The sequence below is a fragment of the Felis catus genome, chromosome C1 (assembly GCF_018350175.1).
Source record: "Felis catus isolate Fca126 chromosome C1, F.catus_Fca126_mat1.0, whole genome shotgun sequence".
NCBI classification, from domain to species: Eukaryota; Metazoa; Chordata; class Mammalia; order Carnivora; family Felidae; genus Felis; species Felis catus.
The window spans coordinates 14,405,104-14,422,835 of record NC_058375.1 but is presented as its reverse complement, the minus strand read 5'-3'; the positions used below and the strand labels follow the sequence as shown (position 1 = coordinate 14,422,835).

The 17,732-nt window shown below is 50.5% G+C and overlaps 1 protein-coding gene across 8 annotated transcripts in view; it reads left to right on the top strand.

Moving 5' to 3' along the window:
- The first annotated feature begins 3,547 nt into the window (after positions 1 to 3,547).
- TMCO4 (transmembrane and coiled-coil domains 4) overlaps positions 3,548 to 17,732 on the top strand; it is a 94,063-nt gene continuing 79,878 nt past the window's right edge. For 6 of the 8 annotated variants that reach the window (XM_023258224.2, XM_023258227.2, XM_023258228.2 and 3 more), the window contains exons 1-3: positions 3,561 to 3,680; positions 8,664 to 8,743; positions 13,059 to 13,219. The gene's annotated coding sequence lies outside the window, so the exon portion shown is untranslated. Of the gene's footprint in view, positions 3,681 to 8,663; positions 8,744 to 13,058; positions 13,220 to 17,732 lie in introns of all 8 variants that reach the window. The other 2 variants (XM_023258225.2, XM_023258226.2) reach the window with 2 other exon arrangements.

The following is a 17,732-nucleotide window of genomic DNA, read 5'->3' as shown; positions in this document are numbered from 1 at the left end:
AGAAATTCTCAGACTTCCATACCCTTGAACAATTCTAAATAGAATAGGTCTGGGACTAGACTCAGGAATCTATGCCTCCATTATGCGCTTTCATTGTGCCTAGCCCATAGAGGGCAGTCAACAGAGATAAGCCCCTTCCCCAGCCTGGCTATAGCAATAGCTTCCTAACCAGTTGCCTGTGTCCACGATTACCCCCGTGTCCTTGCAAGGAGCCAGTGGGATCCTTTTAAAAGGTGGGATCATGTCATATCACTGCCCCGGACCTTCAACAATTCTCCATCTCATGCAGAATAAAATCCATAGGCAAGGCCCTATATCAGTGGTCTCTGAAGCTAAGCACACATCAGAAATACCTAGTGAGGTTGTGAACAATGCCTATGCCTGACCAGACCCCAGACCGACAGAATCAGAATCTCTGGGGATCAGGCTCAAGTAGAATTGTCAGATAAAATATAGGATACCCAGTTACATTTCAGATACACAATGAATTTTTTTTAATTTATTTATCTTGAGAGAGAGAAACCACCAGCAGGGCAGGGGCAGAGAGAGGAGGAGAGAAAGAGAATCCCAAGCAGGCTCCACACTGTCAGCACAGAGCCTGATGTGGGGTGAGGGCTCAATCCCACAAACCATGAGATCATGAACTGAGCTGAAATCAAGAGTCGGACGCCTAACCGGCTGAGCCACCCAGGAGCCCCTGAATAATTTTTTAATAGAAGTATGGTTTGGGTAACAGTGGGACATGCTCACACTAAAAAGTATTTATTTGCTGTGTACCTGAAATTCATATGTAACTGGGTTGTCCTGTATTTCTATTTGCTCTAATCTGGTGACCCCAGCATCAGCTTTTTACAAAGCTCACAGTGATATATGGCCCTCACTGCCTCCCTACTTTCGTCTGTTCCCCCGCGCCCTGCCCCCCCCCCCCAGCTCTCTCCTCTGGCCTTTTCCTTGAAAGTGTCAAGCACATTCCCCCTTGAACACCTTTGCAGTTTCTGGCTTCCTCTCACTTCCGATGTCCCCAGCAAGCCTCCCTGACCACTGTGATAACATCCCCTCCGTCAGTGCCCTTCACCCTGCTTCCCTTTTTCTTGATAACACCGCTCCCTGGCAGATTACCTATTTGTTATTCCTGTCCGTCTCGCCTCTCCCCCATAAACTAGAATGCAAATGCCATGTCTTTGCTGGAAATCCTTCGGTTCTTTCCCTGGCTGTATCTGCAACGGCTAGAACCTCAGCAACTTTCAGTAAATTCTGGTTGAAGTAGGTAGTGGGTATGAGAAGGCGTCTCCTTCCAGCACAACCCCCTAAACATTCCTTTGGGAGGAGCTGATAGAGGCCGTCTTAGTAGAAACGATGTTTACCGAGAGTAATGGCTTATTTTTTCTGAGCGTGTCTTGCGTGCTACTGTTCAAAGCACTTTCCCTTTATTTTCTTATCGAATACTTATCGATAAATAAAATCGATATCTTATTTTATATTTTTTTAAACTGAGTTGAATCCTCAGCAGCTTTTTTTTTTAATTTATTTTTGAGACAGAGAGAAACAGAGCATGAATGGGCGAGGGGCAGAGAGAGAGGGAGACACAGAATCGGAAGCAGGCTCCAGGCTCCGAGCCGTCAGCACAGAGCCCGACGCGGGGCTCGAACTCATGGACCGCGAGATCGTGACCTGACCTGAAGTCGGATGCTTAACCGACTGAGCCACCCAGGTGCCCCTAAAATCGATATTTTAAATAAAATATCGATTAAAAAAATCCTTTATTTTCTTATCGAATCTTACAACCATCCTTGTAGATTGTGGAGGCCATAATTATCCTCAGTTTACAGATGAGGAAAGTAAATTCTTCAGTGCACAACACCAAACCTCGACACTTTCAAAAGCCTATGCCAGAGGGGTAAACATCTTTTCTCCACCTTTCCTACCTGTAGCCTTGGTTATGGGTTAGGTCCTGTGTGCTGTTCCGCGGGGGTGGCTGGGGTGAGAATGGTTAAGTGGGCATGCTGTAACTGGATCCAGTGTCCAGAGTCAAGAGTGTTCAACAAAGGGTCTCTAAGCAAATTAGAGACCGGGCAAAACCACTGTGTGGAGTGGTGCCTGGTCCAGCATCGTTCCACACAATCTTGCTGGAAGGGACCACCAGACATTGAGCAAAGGGGGGGCTGCCTGAAGGTCTTCTGTTGGCGTCCGCTTCCATATGGTTATTACTATTCCATCTTGCACAAAACCCTCATGATCATGTATAAGCCCCTAAGCCCCTGAAGAGTGCACACCATTGACCCATTTGACCCGCACAAGAGCCCTGTAGGTAGGTAGAGCGGCTCTTCTTAATGATTACTGGCCAGCGGGGCAATGAGGAGCTGGAAGCATAGAGCATTCCACAAGGGGCATGAGTCAACGGCTCTGCCCTCGAAACTGGTCTCTGACCCTGTCCAGTGCCTTTTCCATTCATGGTATTGGGCTGTCTTCACCAGGACAAAGAGCTTTGTGGCAATTCTGGCTTTGGCTTTGGCTCCGGCACTCATTAGCTCTACAGCTTCTGCACAGCCTGGACCTGATCCTCAGTTTCCTGTCCTGTAGAATGGGTATGATGAGAATTCACAAGGTTGCCAGAGGAATAAAGAGCAATTCTTGCATTCATTAAATTCTGGACACCTACCAAGTGCCCAGCACAGTCCCCGAGGCTGGGCACACGGCAGAGGACAAGGGAGCTGAGACCCCCTACACTCAGAGTTCTTAAGTTCTAGTGGGGATGATGACAGACAGATTGACAAATAAACAAACAGGAAAATAAATTAATCCCATACAGTGGTAAGTACTACCATTAAAAGAGAACAGAAGCGGCACCTGGTGTGTGATTCTCTGTGCTCAGAACAGTACCTGGCACACAGTAGGTGCTCAGTAAATATTTGTTCAGTGACTGAATGTGGCTGGTGGTCAGGGAAGACTCACAGAACCTCCCTGAGTGGAAAGCTAGAAACAGACGCAGGAAAAGGCAGGTCTCCGGGCAGGGCGCCAGGCACAGAAACCCCAAACGGAAAGAGCCCGTGACTGGCCCAAACTTAGCGTTAGACAAACCGAAAGAAGAATCACACAGGCCATCGCTATGTCAATACTCTGTAAATTTCAAAGTGCTGTGTACACATGCAGCAAGGTTGTTTCTGTGGCTGGCTCCTTGATGTCACACGCTTTACTTTTGAAGATGTCCATCCAAGTGCTTTCTGGCCCTCCACTCTGGGACCAAGCCCCAGGCTAGCAGTGTCCGCAAGGTGGAACCTCGAAGGGCCTTCTCTCTGGCCCTGAGGTCCTGCTGTTTCTGGAAGGCCAACAGACCCACACACCGCGTTTCGTACTCGGGTTGGCCCGTCACCTCCTGACGCCGGCACCCCTGTCGTGGAGTGGCGACTAAGAGAAAAGGGCTGGGACACTTAGGAGCCTGGGTCCTGGAACGCCGACCCACACACAAGCTCGGTAAGGTCTGCGCAGGCGGCTGCACCACCCGGGCAGGAAGGGCGGGGCCGAGCGGGAGGGGTGGGGCGGGGCCGAGCGTGAAGGGGCGGGGCTGCCGGGAGCTCGTTGCAGCGCCGGCCGCAGAGCCGCCCGAGCGGTCGGGGCGGGGCCGAGCGGGCGGGGGGAACCGGAGGAGTCCTTGCCTTTGCCGCCGCTGCCGCCGCCGCCAGGTAAGAAGTACGGGTTCAAGTGGGCCGCGGGTGGAGCTCCCCCACCCCAGGGCCACTCCCCGCGGCTTTCCGCACGAGGGTTGCCCCTGCGTGGCCCGGCCGACCCGGCCCCGCGGGCCTTTGCCCCCCCCCCACCCCACTCTCCGCCCTCGTGGGCGTCAGTCCTCCCGAGGAGTGGCCTCACACTGCTCCCAGCGTTGACTGCCGGTGTCCAGGCTGCCTAGTTGTTGCTTGGTTTCTTTCAGAAGGGAAAGTGCCTCTAGAAATTACGTAGGGCGACAGATGGGGAAACTGAGGCCGGGCAGAGCACTCAGGCCATTCCCTGCCTCCCGGCTCAGGGCTGTGAGCCCTTAAAGGTCGCCCAGCTCCTCCCTTGGCAAGTGAGGACGCTGCTCTGGTCCTGGGAGAGGAAGGAACTTGCCCAAGGTCACACAGGGTCGCGGGCTTTCCCTTGTCGCAAGTGGCCCCTCCACGAACCGGTGAAGAAGGCCTCCGGGCACCCCTGATGTCCTCTCTCCTTGCCCCTGCGGCTTTCTGAGCTCACAGCACACCTTCAAACTGAGAATTCCAAGGTGGGGCTGGGAATTCCTTCTGGAAAAAAGCCCCCAATTACAGATGGGCCATGTTTCTCACCCTGCCACCTGTTGACAGAGTAGGAAAGAAGGACCAGCGCTACTAACTTTTGAGGGGATTTGACCGCTAGGTAAACAGGCTGCGAGAGATGACTTCCCCAAGACAGTACCCCTAGGGAGGAGAACATTTTAAAACCTGGGTTACCTGTGCCGGGCACAGAGACAGAGTAGGCGTTCACCATGTCCTTTCTCTGGAGCCACAGCTGGGAGTACAGCGGGGCTGGACTCTGGGCCTTGACCTAAGGCTAGTGCCTAACACGAAGTAGGAGTGAACGTGTTAGTTCTCTTTTCCCTGACTCAGGGTTTATTTCACTGCCGAAAATATGAAACCCCGTTAAGCTTTAGGGCTATCCATTCATTCATTGGACACATATTTTTTTTTTTAATTTTTTTTTTCAACGTTTATTTATTTTTGGGACAGAGAGAGACAGAACATGAATGGGGGAGGGGCAGAGAGAGAGGGAGACACAGAATCGGAAACAGGCTCCAGGCTCTGAGCCATCAGCCCAGAGCCCGACGCGGGGCTCGAACTCACGGACCGCGAGATCGTGACCTGGCTGAAGTCGGATGCTTAACCGACTGCGCCACCCAGGCGCCCCCATTGGACAGATATTAATTGAGCACCGACTGTGTGCCAGTGTGTAATGTTTAGGCACTGAAAATACAGCAGCGAACAAGGCAAGTGCTGCCCTTGGGGAGTATACTACAAAGAATGGAATAAAATCCTGCTCTTGGGGAGTGGGGGGAGGGTTGGGGAGGGCTGAGCAGAGAGGAGAGACCATTGGAATCTTACCAACTGTGAAGTATGTGAAGAGGGCAGAGAGAGACTGAACCTCAGAGCCTCAAACCCTCGTGGGCCTCTATCTAGATGCTCAGCCAGCCTGAACGTTCTCCCCAACTCCCCAGGGATTTGGTAGGGGGTGGGAAGGTCGGTGGATAGAGAGTGGTCCAGCCAACCTCAGAGTCCATAAACCTGGCATTGCCACTCTATAGCTGTGATGTGACCCCCCCACCTCTGTGAGCCTGTCATTGTCATTCAGCAGGGGTCATAAAAGTGCACAGCGTTGATGATACCACGTCCGAATGCTTCTCAAATGGTAAAGCATGGTCCAAAGTGTGGCCTGTATCAGAGGCCTTGCCAAGTCAGGTGTAAGCAAAGGTGTATTTATTCAGAGGCTCCGGTGTCCCTGTTGGTAACCTGTTACTGCCCTCAGTAGAGAAATGTAAGAGGCAGAGGTGGGGGTGGCAGACTTCCAGGCGAGGAGGCTCCCTGCCTGACTCGAGAAATGGAATGTTTGCAACAGTCAGCATTTCAGCCTTTACAACCCCTGCGGTCACATTCCACACACAGGGATTGAGCGCCTTCTCTGCCAGGCACTGTTGTAGGGAGCATCAGGGAAACGACACAAAAGCCACTGCCCGGTGGAGCTTTTTCTGGAGAGACAGACCACAAACAAGTAAACCTGTAATCGATCCATTGTGCATTGGTGACAAATTTGATAAGGAAGTTACGCAGGGTCTGCTGGGAGGGAGGAGGGGTGGGGCCCGCTCTTTTGCTGCGGAGCCTGGGGGGAGAAGCACTGATGTCCTGAGCCTTGTCCACTCTGACCCTGACCCTCCTAGGGGAGGAGACTGGCACTTAAGCAAGCAGCTGTTAGACCTGAGAGCAGGTGAGGGGCTGGCCAGAGAAAGCCTGGCGGCAGGGGGGGGTGGGGGGTGTCCAGAGGCACCAGGTCCCAGTTCAGCTGCACAAATCCAGGGAGGCTCATGGCAATCCCTGAGCCCCTTTGATAAAGTAGAGAAGAATTTGGAGTTTAAAGTCACACAGACCTGTGGGGGTGCATCCAGGCATCGCTCTTTGCCAGATGTGTGGCCTTCACCTCTATTGGCCTCAGTTTTCTCATATGTAAAATGGGGACAATGATAGTTTCTTCCTCATAAGGCGGTTGTGAGGCTGAATTGGGCTCATGAGAACAAGCTGGCAGGAAATCTTCGCTGATTTTAGTATTAAACTGTACTTTTGAAAAAGGACATCTTTTGGACACCGAGAGATCGGCGTGAGTTGAGGCCCGAGGTGGGCATCCCAGTGTGGGCTAGAAGCCGCAGATAATGCAGTTTGGCTAAGGCCTGGCTGGAAGAAGGGGACTGGAGGAAAATGAAGATGGAAAGACCGGTTAGGTCTGTCCCAGAAGTGCCTGGGCTGGCTGCAAAGCGGGGTGCTAGCCTGGGGTCAGATGGGAACTAGTGAGAGTCATCTGATTTGGTGGCTTTCAATTTGTGTTTGAAATCTTTTGGGCCACCTCAGGACATCAGCTAGACTAAAGAGAGTGGTGCAGCATCATAGCTGAGACGGCTACCTCTGGGCTAAGGCCCAGGTGCATTTAAATCCCACATTACTTGCCCGGTGACCTTAACCTTCACTTCTCACGGCCTGTCTCTCTCGTAGATTGGAGATACCTACCTTGTAGGGCTGGTCGGGAGGAAATGAAATGATGTGTGCAAGGGGGTGGCACGCGGCTAGCACCGTACCGAGAATTTACTGTTACAATTCTTTAAAATTTAATTGTGGGGGCGCCTGGGTGGCTCAGTCGGTTAAGCGGCGGACTTCGGCTCAGGTCACGATCTCGCGGTCCGTGAGTTCGAGCCCCGCATCGGGCTCTGTGCTGACTGCTCAGAGCCTGGAGCCTGTTTCGGATTCTGTGTCTTCCTCTCTCTCTGACCCTCCCCCGTTCATGCTCTGTTTCTCTCTGTCTCAAAAATAAATAAACGTTAAAAAAAATTTAAAAAAATAAAAAATAAAATAAAATAAAACTTAATTGTGATAAAATAACATAAAACTTACCATCTTAACCATTTTTAAGCGTGCAGGTCAATAGTGTTAAGTATATGCACATAGGCGTGCAGCCTATCTCCAGAACTTTTCCACTTGCAAATCTGAGACTCCGGATCCATTAAACACCTGTCTAGTTCCCCTTCCCCCAGCCCCTGGCCACCATTCTGCTTTCTGTCTCTATAATTTGGACTACTCTAAGTACCTCACATTAGTGAAGTCATGCAGTTTTGTCTTTCTGTGACTGGCTTATTTCACTTAGCATAATGGCCTCAAGGTTCATCCATGTTGTAATATGCCAGGATTTCCTTTCCTTTTTGAAGGCCGAGTAATATTCCACGGGATCGATTCCTTTCTTACTGTCGTTCGTCCATTCATCCATTGGCGGACTCTTGGGTTACATGCACCTTTTATTTAGCTGCTATGAACGTGGGTGTGCAGATGTCTCTGACACCTTGCTTTCATTTCTTTTGAGTGGAAAATACCCAAAGGTGGTATCGTGGATTATTTTACTGTTATAATTTGAAGGTGGGGCATTGAAGGTCCCCACCGTATCTCCCCTCGCCCACCGGACCAGGAGAAGTCCCTGGGGCCCTGTGGGGCCGTCTGAGAACCAGTGGATCGTGTGGATCATTACAAGCTTTGCCTCCCCACCCCCACCTCCTTCCTCGGCACATGTGCCTCACGTTATATTCTAGTTACTCCCAAGGAGAGACCACCATTCGTTCGACAAATGTTCGTAAGTGCCTACCGTGCTTACGTAAGGGCAGGAAGAGATAGACACTGAGCCGTAAGTGTAAACCAGAAAATGATCTATTAGGTCAGACGGTGATTCGTGCTGTGGACCAAGTGCAGGCGCCAGGTAAAGAGGATTGGGATGGAAGGCAGGGACAGGGTGGTCTCACCGAACCGTGAGATTTGAACAGAGACAGGAGGGAGGCGAGAGAGCTGGCCGTGCGTTTGTCTGCAGGAACAGCATTCCAGGCAGAGGGAACAGGCAAGTGCAAAGGCCTTGAGATGAGAGCGTGCCTGGTGGGCTCCAGGAGCGGCAAGGAGGATGGTGTGGCCGGAGCAGAGCTAGTGACGGGAGAGGGGGCGGAGGGCAGAGAGGCCAGGGGCCGGGTTGCATATGGACCAGGCACCACTGGAAGAACTGTGGAGCGTGGAAAGGGGATTAGTAGAGGTTTGGAGCAGAGAAGGGACATGAGCTGACTTCAGGGGGAGACAGAGCTCACTGGCCACTGCGTGGTGGACAGCCAGTGGGGAGAGCAGACGGAGCAGGAAACCGGTGGGGAGACTCCCGCTGGGATCCACCTGAGATGATCTCGGCTTGTACCAGGGTGCTGGTCGGGGAGGAATGGGGCGACCACAACGTGGACGAGATGTCATACAACCTGAGTATCTCCCCCAGGGGCACGCTGTCACCCTACTCCACCACCTACTATCCTCCAGGCTGCTGAGGTGAGATGGGATAGGAACTTTCCCTCTGGGCCAACGTCTCTTTTTTCTTCCGGTCTGTAGTGGAATTGTCTGAAACCCTCTGGGTTCTTCTGTTGCCATGGAGACCTCCTGAGATGCTACATTTACCACTGGCTTCCCATGTAAGTTCCAGATAGAGGTATAGAATGCATGGGTTTCTCTCCTAAAATGCTGGAGGGGATTGGGAGGTGGGGAATGAACTGGAACTGTCTAGAATCCTCCCTTCTAGGATGATCCCAAGAGTGTGTGTGGGGGGGGGGGGTATGGGTGTGTGTGGGCATGAGCTCAGAACTACCATCTTCAGAGTTTCTGGCCTAAGAACGCTGCTGTGGCTCTATTTGTTGTGAAGAATTTCTTCGGTCACATGCTTTTCTTCCTCCTTGGCTTCAACACAGTTCATTCCCCAGCCCTCCCGTAATATTGTAGTTATCCCACTAGTGATGCTTATTTTATTGTACTTCAGTCTCATTCATAAAAAAACTCAACTGTAACCAGTTAACCAGAAAAAGAAGGAAAGAGAGAGAAAGAGAACACTTTCCCCGCCCTCTCCATACACATACATTCACATCAGATTTGACCTTGGCGTTCACTGGCTGCTCCAAGGGGGGGAAAAAGTCCATAATGGGCTGGCTTGTAAGAAAAACACAAGACATTCATCCTTGCATGTGATCTTCTAAAGAAAGGCTCAGGTCATGGAGTTTTAAGGGTGATTTAGAGGACGTCCAAGGATAATATTGATCATACTGGTTTTCTCCTCGGTGCTGACTTTGGAAGTTTTCATCCCCCCCAAGGAGAAATCCCGCTGTGTTTATGGCGTTAGTGAACGATTATCGGGTGAGTGCCTACTGTGGGTGCATGCAGAGCCGAGGACAGATGTGGAGTGGCTCTCTGCCCTCACTACTGACAAAAATAGCTCAACCAGTTTTTGGTTTTGGTTTTGTTTTTTTTCGGTGGTAGGTAATGTAGCTGGCTAGATAAAACTCATAATCACAGACCATCATGACAAGGCCCGCTCTGGTATGCCTGTCCGTCCTGGGCCTGGGCTGTGCAGGCTAGCCATGGCTGAGTGTTCACCCCGTTCATTCTCACTCTGTATATGTTCTTTCCCTGCCAGTTGGTCAAGTGCAGGTCAAGTGCAGGCCTTTCTCGGAGTTCTTGGTATCTCCACAGTACCTGGACTAGAAGCTACTCTGTCCATCGGTGACCTCCAAGGCCGTGGGTGCTGCTGGACCAGCTGTGTTTACACTAGGTGGCCCCAGGGCATGGAGTCACCACTGGCCCCGACCAGCAAGGTCTTTTTCTCACTGCAGGAATCCAGCTCTCCCTCTCGAAATCGGTTTAGCTTCTCAGACATACTTGGGCATCTCAGCCCAACTTGGACCGGATCCTGATGCTAAATCAGACCAAGGGGGAGAGTCCCCTGTGAGGACCAGTATACACAGTTCAAGGGTACATCTCCCAGCCCCACCACACTCCCTCAGTGAGCTGGGGAGCTGCCACCACACTCCCTCAGCTGGCATAGTTGGGGGACCCAACCCATGCAAGTGGACAGTCCGTAGGGTTGGGACCAGGGGCTCCTCCATCACAACAAACTGGGTAGGTGGGTCACACTACCCCCTGTCCATCTTGTTGATTACAAGACCTGTTTATTGGTCAACAGAATGGGACTTAACTGGGACCACAGCCCCGTGGGCTTGGTGGGCCACATGAGACCAGGGCTTTCTGAGATAAAGCACTCCTTTTCTGGGGCAAGAGCAACGTTGTTTTTAATTAAAAAATTTTTCGGGGCGCGCCTGGGTGGCTCAGTTGGTGAAGCCTCTGACCTCGGCTCAGGTCATGATCTCACCGCGTGTGAGTTCGAGCCCTGCATCAGGCTCTGTCTTGACAGCTCAGAGCCTGGAGCCTGATTTGGATTTTGTCTCTCTTTCTCTCTCTCTCTCTCTCTCTCTCTCTCTGCCTCTCCTCCGCTCACACTCTCTCTCTGGCTCTCAAAAAAATGAATAAATGTTAAAAAAAAAATTTGCATTTCTTTTCAGGGCTCCTGAGTGGCTCTGTTGGTTAAGCATCTAACTCTTGATTTCAGCTCAGGTTAAGATCTCACGGTCGTGAGATCGAGCCCCACGTCGGGCTCAGTGCGAAATCTGCTTGGAATTTTCTCTCTCCCTCTCTCTCTGCCCCTCCCCAACTTGCATACACACTCTCTCGCTCTCTCTCAGAATAAATAAATAAACTTAAAAATACAAATATTGTTTTCTTTATGAAAGCATCAATATGCTCAGGACAGAAAATGTCAAAAATACGGAAAAATAGAACAAAACCCAGTAAGTTCTAGTCCCACAACCCTGCCACCAAGAGATAGTGACCTGACAGCAAGGAGCCTGACGTGGGGCTCGATCTCGTGAAAGGCAAGAGCACAAAACAAGAGCTGGACGGACGCTTAACTGACTGAGCCACCCAGGCGCCCCTCCTAGTGATCTTTTTGTTCTGTGAAACTGTTTTAAAAAACATACCTGGAAGGTCGCGGGGGGTGGCTCAGTCGGTTAAGCAGCCAACTTTGGCTCGAGTCGTGATCTCATGATTCATGGGTTCAAGCCCTGCATCAGGCAGGCTCTGTGCTGACAGCTCAGAGCCTGAAGCCTGCTTCGGATTCTGGGTCTCCCTGTCTCTCTGCCCCTCCCCTGCTCGTGCTCGCTTGCTCTCTCTGTGTCTCTTCAAAAATTTTTTAAAAAACAAAAAACACACCTGGAATCATTTTGTATATCCAGTGATATACTGTTAACCACCTCTTTGGAAAATAAAATCCATCATTTGTAGCATCTGCCAATTTCTGTAGTAGAAATACTCCCACTGTGGCCCATCTCAGGCTGCCAGTGTCCTGTTGAATCAGCTCTCCCCAGCCAGTATGAATGAGCCTGTGTCAGCAACCCATGTTATAAGTTAAAATCACGTCCTGGGGTGCCTGGGTGGCTCAGTCGGTTGAGCGTCCGACTTCGGCTCGGGTCATGATCTCGTGGTTCGTGAGCTCGAGCCCCGCGTCGGGCTCTGTGCTGACAGCTCGGAGCCTGGAGCCTGCTTCGGATTCTGGGTCTCCCTCTCTCTCTGCCCCTAACCCGCTCGCATTCTGTCTCTGTCTCTCTCAGAAATAAATAAACATTAAAAAAATAGAAAATAAAAATAAATAAAATCATGTCCTTTTTTTGGATCATAAAATCAACACATTACTGAAAATTCACAAACCATAATTAATAAAGAAAAACAATTAAGATGATCCAGAATCCAAGAGCCCCCTGCTTCGATTAGAGACAGCCACCGTTGCCATCCTGATAGGAGTCCTAACAGTCTCCACTCTCTGGGCAGATACATGTACTAGATCTGCATTTCTTCAGAATGCAAAAGCAACACGTATGTATGGCAGAAAAGCCTCAGCTATCTCACCTTTCATGGAGAATTTGAGAGACTATTTCTCCAGCCATTTTGTCTCCTCTGCATTTTTTAACATGGTTGGACTCACAGCTTGAGTCTCGTAGTTTGTAGGCATGGTGAAGGCACTTTGCCATGCCCCATAGGAAGGGCATCTCCAGGAGAAGGTCGTTATCCCTGATAATTCCTTAAAAAGGATTAAAGAGGTGGGGCGCCTGAGTGGCTCAGTCCGTTAAGCGTCCAACTCTTGATTTCAGCTCAGGGCATGATCTCATGGTTCGTGAGTTCGAGCCCCACCTTGGGCTCTGGGCTGACAGTGCAGAGCCTGCTTGAGATTCTCTCTCCCCTCTCTCTCTGCCTCTGCCCCGCTCACTCTCTCGCTCTCTCTCCCCCAAAATAAATAAATAAACTTAAAATTTTTTTAAGGATTAAAGAGGCAGAAAATCATACTCTGGTTCTTTGGCATGGAAAATGGCCAGTAGGAGGAAGCGCGGATTATCTGAGGTTGTGGGGAACCCTGGGTAATTCCAGATGCTTGCTTGGCCCCCTGTCCCATCTCCCCTGCTCATCTGATGCTCCAGCAAAGTATAAGAACAGGAGCACCTTTGGGGAGAGAATTAGCAGGAAAATACGGCTCTTGCTTAAGCCTAAAAGCTAGTTCATTCACTCATTCATTCCTGCAACAGACATTTTCTGAGCACTCCCTCCGTGGCCGGTATGTGCTCAGGGCACAAGGTACAGCTATGAAGGAGATCCGGTGCCTGCCAGCTACTTCCAGGCTAATCGTGGAGCTGGGCGCTGCGACCACATCTCAAGTTAGGAGAAGTCAGAACAGGGATATTAAATGAGACGACAAATGCACGAGCCCAGGGGAAATGCCAGGGCTGTGCTCAGTGATGGCCGCTGCCTGCCGTCCAGCAGAGAAAAGTATCCCAGGTAGGGGAACCTACTGGGGCGAAGGCCCAGAGGACAAAGCATTAGCCAACCGTTGCCTCTTTCTCTCTCCTCCTCCTCCAGATCCCACACCCTATGGACCCACAGGCTGGTTTTTCTGGTTTGCTCCCCCCCAGGGCAATTTGCATATTTCTCCAAGAACCTTCAGGAAGCTGAGCAGCCTGGTTCCAGACTTGGAGAGAGGAGAGGCCAGGGGAAGCCAGCAACTGTTTTCTGAAATCTGGGTACGTGTTATTTAAGGTTTCTTTTTCTTCAAACCCTCACCATTATTTAAAATTGTCTTATTGTAAATATGAGTTTACTTACTGTCTGTCTCCTTCCCTGGAATATGCCTCCATGATGGAGGGCTGTTGTCTGTCTGTCTGAGTCTCCGCTGTTCCCGTAGCGTGTAGGATGACGCCTTCCACGTAATAGGTGCCGATATGTATTTATTAAATTAATTGCTTCTTGCCCTTTTGGCCAAGATCAAACGTATATTTATTAAATGAACTAGTTCTGGGTGCCTGGGTGGCTCATTCGGTTAAGCATCCGACTCTTGATTTCAGCTCAGGTCATGATCTCACGGTTCATGGGTTCGAGCCCTGTATCAGGCTCTGCACTGACATTGCGGAGTCTGCTTGGGATTCTCTCTCTCTCCCTCTGTCTCTGCCATTCTCTCTCTCTCTCTCTCTCTCAAAAATAAATAAATAAAAGAATGAACTGGTTAATTTGGGGTAAGGTGAACATTTGCTTTTAATTTACTTGGAACTTAAGGTTTTTGCCATGCTATAGAGACATCCCGCTGCTTTTTAAAAAGTTCTTTATCTTAAAATAATTATAATCTCACAGGCAAAATATTAGTACCAAGACATCCACCCGTACCCTAACTCAGCTCCCCGCCCCCACGGCCACTGCCTTCACAATGAAGTCTGACCCAGCATCTTTTTGGTTCTTCAAAAGCATCTTCCCCCTGGGGGCACCTGGGTGGCTCAGTCGGTAAGCATCCGACTTCAGCTCAGGTCATGATCTCGGGGTTCATGAGTTCGAGCCCCTCATCGGGCTCTGTGCAGACAGCTCAGAGCCTGGAGCCTGCTTCTGTCTCTGTGTCTCCCTCTCTCTCTGCTGCTCCCCCACTCACACTCCATCTCTCTCTCTCTCAAAAAATAAATAAACATTAAAAGAAAAAAAAATTTAAAAGCCTCTTCTCTCTTGTACCTCTGGGCCTTGACATGTGCTGTCCCCTGTGCCCAGAACATGCTCTTGCTGTCGACCTCACCCCTGTCTGACCGCTACCTTCTCTCGGAAGCCGGTTCTGGGTGGCAGGCCCCCGTTTGTATCCCTCCACCCGTGTTGCCCTTACGTTTATCCTGCTGGTTTGTCATGTCTTTTTACTCGTCTGTTTCTACCACCGCACGGCTTCCTCTATGGAATACCCTCTCCTATCCACCCGCCCGGCTGTCGCCCTTGCTTCCTGCAGGCCTCCGCTAGAGCGGTCCCTTTCAACTGCACACCGTCGTCACCCCCTCCTGCCACATCACTTCACATCCCCCTCATCCGAATGCTTCTTCCCCGATGATCCCTTCATGGATCCGACCGTCAGACCTGACTGTGACTCTGGTTCTGCCACTTGCCAGCCACATGATCTTGGGCAAGTTACTTAGATTATTATTATATATTGCTGGATTGCTGCCTGTGTCCCACCAGAACGCAAGCAGGGAATTTGTCAGTTTGTCACCTGATCTGTCCCAAGGCCCAGACCAGGGTGTCACACATCACGTTCCCTTCTTCATTCACCCAGCACAGATTTATCGAATGCCTGCAATATTCCACAGCCTGTTCAGAGAGCTAGAAGCATGGCAGTAAAAAAGAAACAAAAAACGGGCGCCTGGGTGGCGCAGTCGGTTAAGTGTCCGACTTCAGCCAGGTCACGATCTCGCGGTCCGTGAGTTCGAGCCCCGCGTCGGGCTCTGGGCTGATGGCTTAGAGCCTGGAGCCTGTTTCTGATTCTGTGTCTCCCTCTCTCTCTGCCCCTCCCCCGTTCATGCTCTGTCTCTCTCTGTCCCAAAAATAAATAAACGTTGGAAAAAAAAAAAGAAACAGAAAACAAAACAACCAGGGGCCTCCCTCAAGCTTATGTTCTATTGGTATACATGGGTAAATAAATAATTTGCATGTATATTATTTAAGATGGGAGTAAGTATAAAACTAGAACAGGGTGCTAGGGTAGAAGGGCAGGAGTACTTGAGCCTGAGAGGTCAGGGAGGGCCTCTCAGAGGAGGTGACATTCAGGCTGAGGCAGAATGATGCGAGGGTCAGAGGAAGAGTGTCCCAGGCAGGGGAACGGCAGGTGTAAAGGCCTGGAGGGGGGACCAGCTTGCATAGTTGCAAGCACATCGATGGCCAGCCAGTGTGGCCGTAGTGTAGTGAGCAGGCGGGGTTGGGGGGCGTGAGATGAGTCCAGGGCCAGGCAAGGGCCATCCTAAGGGGATGAGTGTGCGTCCTGGTGTGAGGGGACGCCTTTGGAGGCTTTAAAGCAGGCGAGTGACATGATTGGTATATGTGACAAAAGGGCCACTCCAGCTGCTGCGTAGAGAAGGGATTATAGGACATCAAGAGTGTATCTTGTTGAATGAATGAGGCAGTTTGACCTGATCTGAGCTTTTTTGTGCCCGAAGCTCCTCCCCTCTCCCCTGTGGATAGAGACAGGCCAGCTCGTGCTTCTCTGACTGGAAGGCTATTTGTTCTTGAACTGAGAACTAACATGGGGCCCTCCAAGTATGAGCCCGATAAAATACCATCTTGGGCTCTTCTGGGTGAGAGGCACAATTACCATGGCCTCTGAATGGAGTGGATTAAATCACTAAGCCTGCCACATCATGGCTGGGCGCTGCCCCTGCCCCTTCGTTTGTGACTTGTTGTCCCTTTTGTCCACCACCACGGTCTGGGCTGATCATGTGAGCCAGGGAGATCTGCTGCAAACCTCAAACTTGGGTTTCTGGAGCAACCATTGGAGGCCAGTCTTGCTGGGTGACACTGGCCACGGTCTTAACCTCTCTGGGCCTCGGTTCCTTCATCTGAAACAAGGGAAGAAGGATCCCTGTGCATACGTAGAAGAAAGAACCCAGGGTTTGGAGCCGGAAGTCTGGTGTGACTTTCATTACTTAGTTACTGTGTAATTTTGGGAAAAGCCCTTGGCCTCTCTGAGCCTGTTTCTCAGCTACAGGAGGGAATCCTAATAGCTCATGTCCTTCTTAACCGTACGTAGTAGTTGTGAGATTTAAGTGCATTGTAAAGTGCTTTGCAAACTGTTATGTTTCTACACAAGTTGACTTGTTGCTTCAGGGTTACTTTGAAAAACTAACGAAATATTTAGTTTCACAGACTTTAATATTTAATATTGCACGGACTTTTTTTTTTTTTTCAACGTTTTTTTAATTTATTTATTTATTTTGGGGACAGAGAGAGACAGAGCATGAACGGGGGAGGGGCAGAGAGAGAAGGAGACACAGAATCCGAAGCAGGCTCCAGGCTCTGAGCCATCAGCCCAGAGCCCGACGCGGGGCTCGAACTCACGGACCGCGAGATCGTGACCTGGCTGAAGTCGGCCGCTTAACCAACTGTGCCACCCAGGCGCCCCTGCACGGACTTTTAATAACTCCTCTGTAGAAGTAATATTTTGAGGATAAAATTGTTTTTTAAGTTTATTTATTTATTTTGAGAGAGAGCGTGCGCACACAAATGGGGAAGGGGCAGAGAAAGAGGGAGAGAGAGAGCAGAGCCCGAGGTGGGTCTTGAACTTACGAACCGCGAGATCATGACCTGAGCCGAAGTCGGACACTTAACCGACTAAGCCACTCAGGCACCCCTGAGGATAAACGTTTTTATTGCTCAGCTGGAGAAGAATGCATTTATGGGCCAAAGGCAGTGCTGAGTGTGGGTATTAGACTTGATATCTCTTGGCAGTTGTGATGAGTATTTAAACAGAGGTAGTGGCCAAGAGCTCTGGCTTTGGGCTCCAGTCTGCAATTTACTGGCTGGGTGACCCGGACTCATTTACTTCTCCTCTGAGCCTGGACATTATGGTGATGCCTGGGCTCATAGAGTTAGCCAAGACTGAACATGTTAACGTTGCAGCCCCAGGGCCTGGCCCCCAGCAGCAGGCACGTAATGTTAGCTCTTGCCGTTATCTATACACCTTGCTGCGTGCCAGGCACCGTGCTGAGCATTTCAGTGATTTCTTTGTTGACTTTTTTAATGCATTTATTTTCTTAACAGACATTTATGTGGCACGGGCCCTTTGGCAGGCTTTGTGCTCAGTGCTTTACAAATACTAACCTACATGGCTATGTCATTTACTGCTAACCCAGTTCCTCCAGGCAGATAATGTTATAGTCCCATCGGCAGGTGAAGAAATGTGAGTGCAGAGAGGTTGAGCTGCCCAGGGCTCCATATCTATCAGATGGAGGTGCTTAGATTCGTGCCCAGGTTTGTCTGGTTCTGAGCCTGCATTCATATCCACAGTGCCCTGTGGTCGAGGCGGGTTCCCTTCCTGGTATCCACTCCCAGGACCCCTCCTGCCCCTTGAATGCCTGGCTTGGCTTGGTTTGTTCCCTCCCCTGCCTTCTCTGCTTCCCCTTCTGCCCCTGGGAAGGAAGGAAAGAATAAAAGGAGGGGAGAAAGGAGACCTCCTCCCCTCCCTTCTTTCCTTCCTTTCATTAAAGCATAACATACACAGAGTGCACAAATCTTAAGCATACA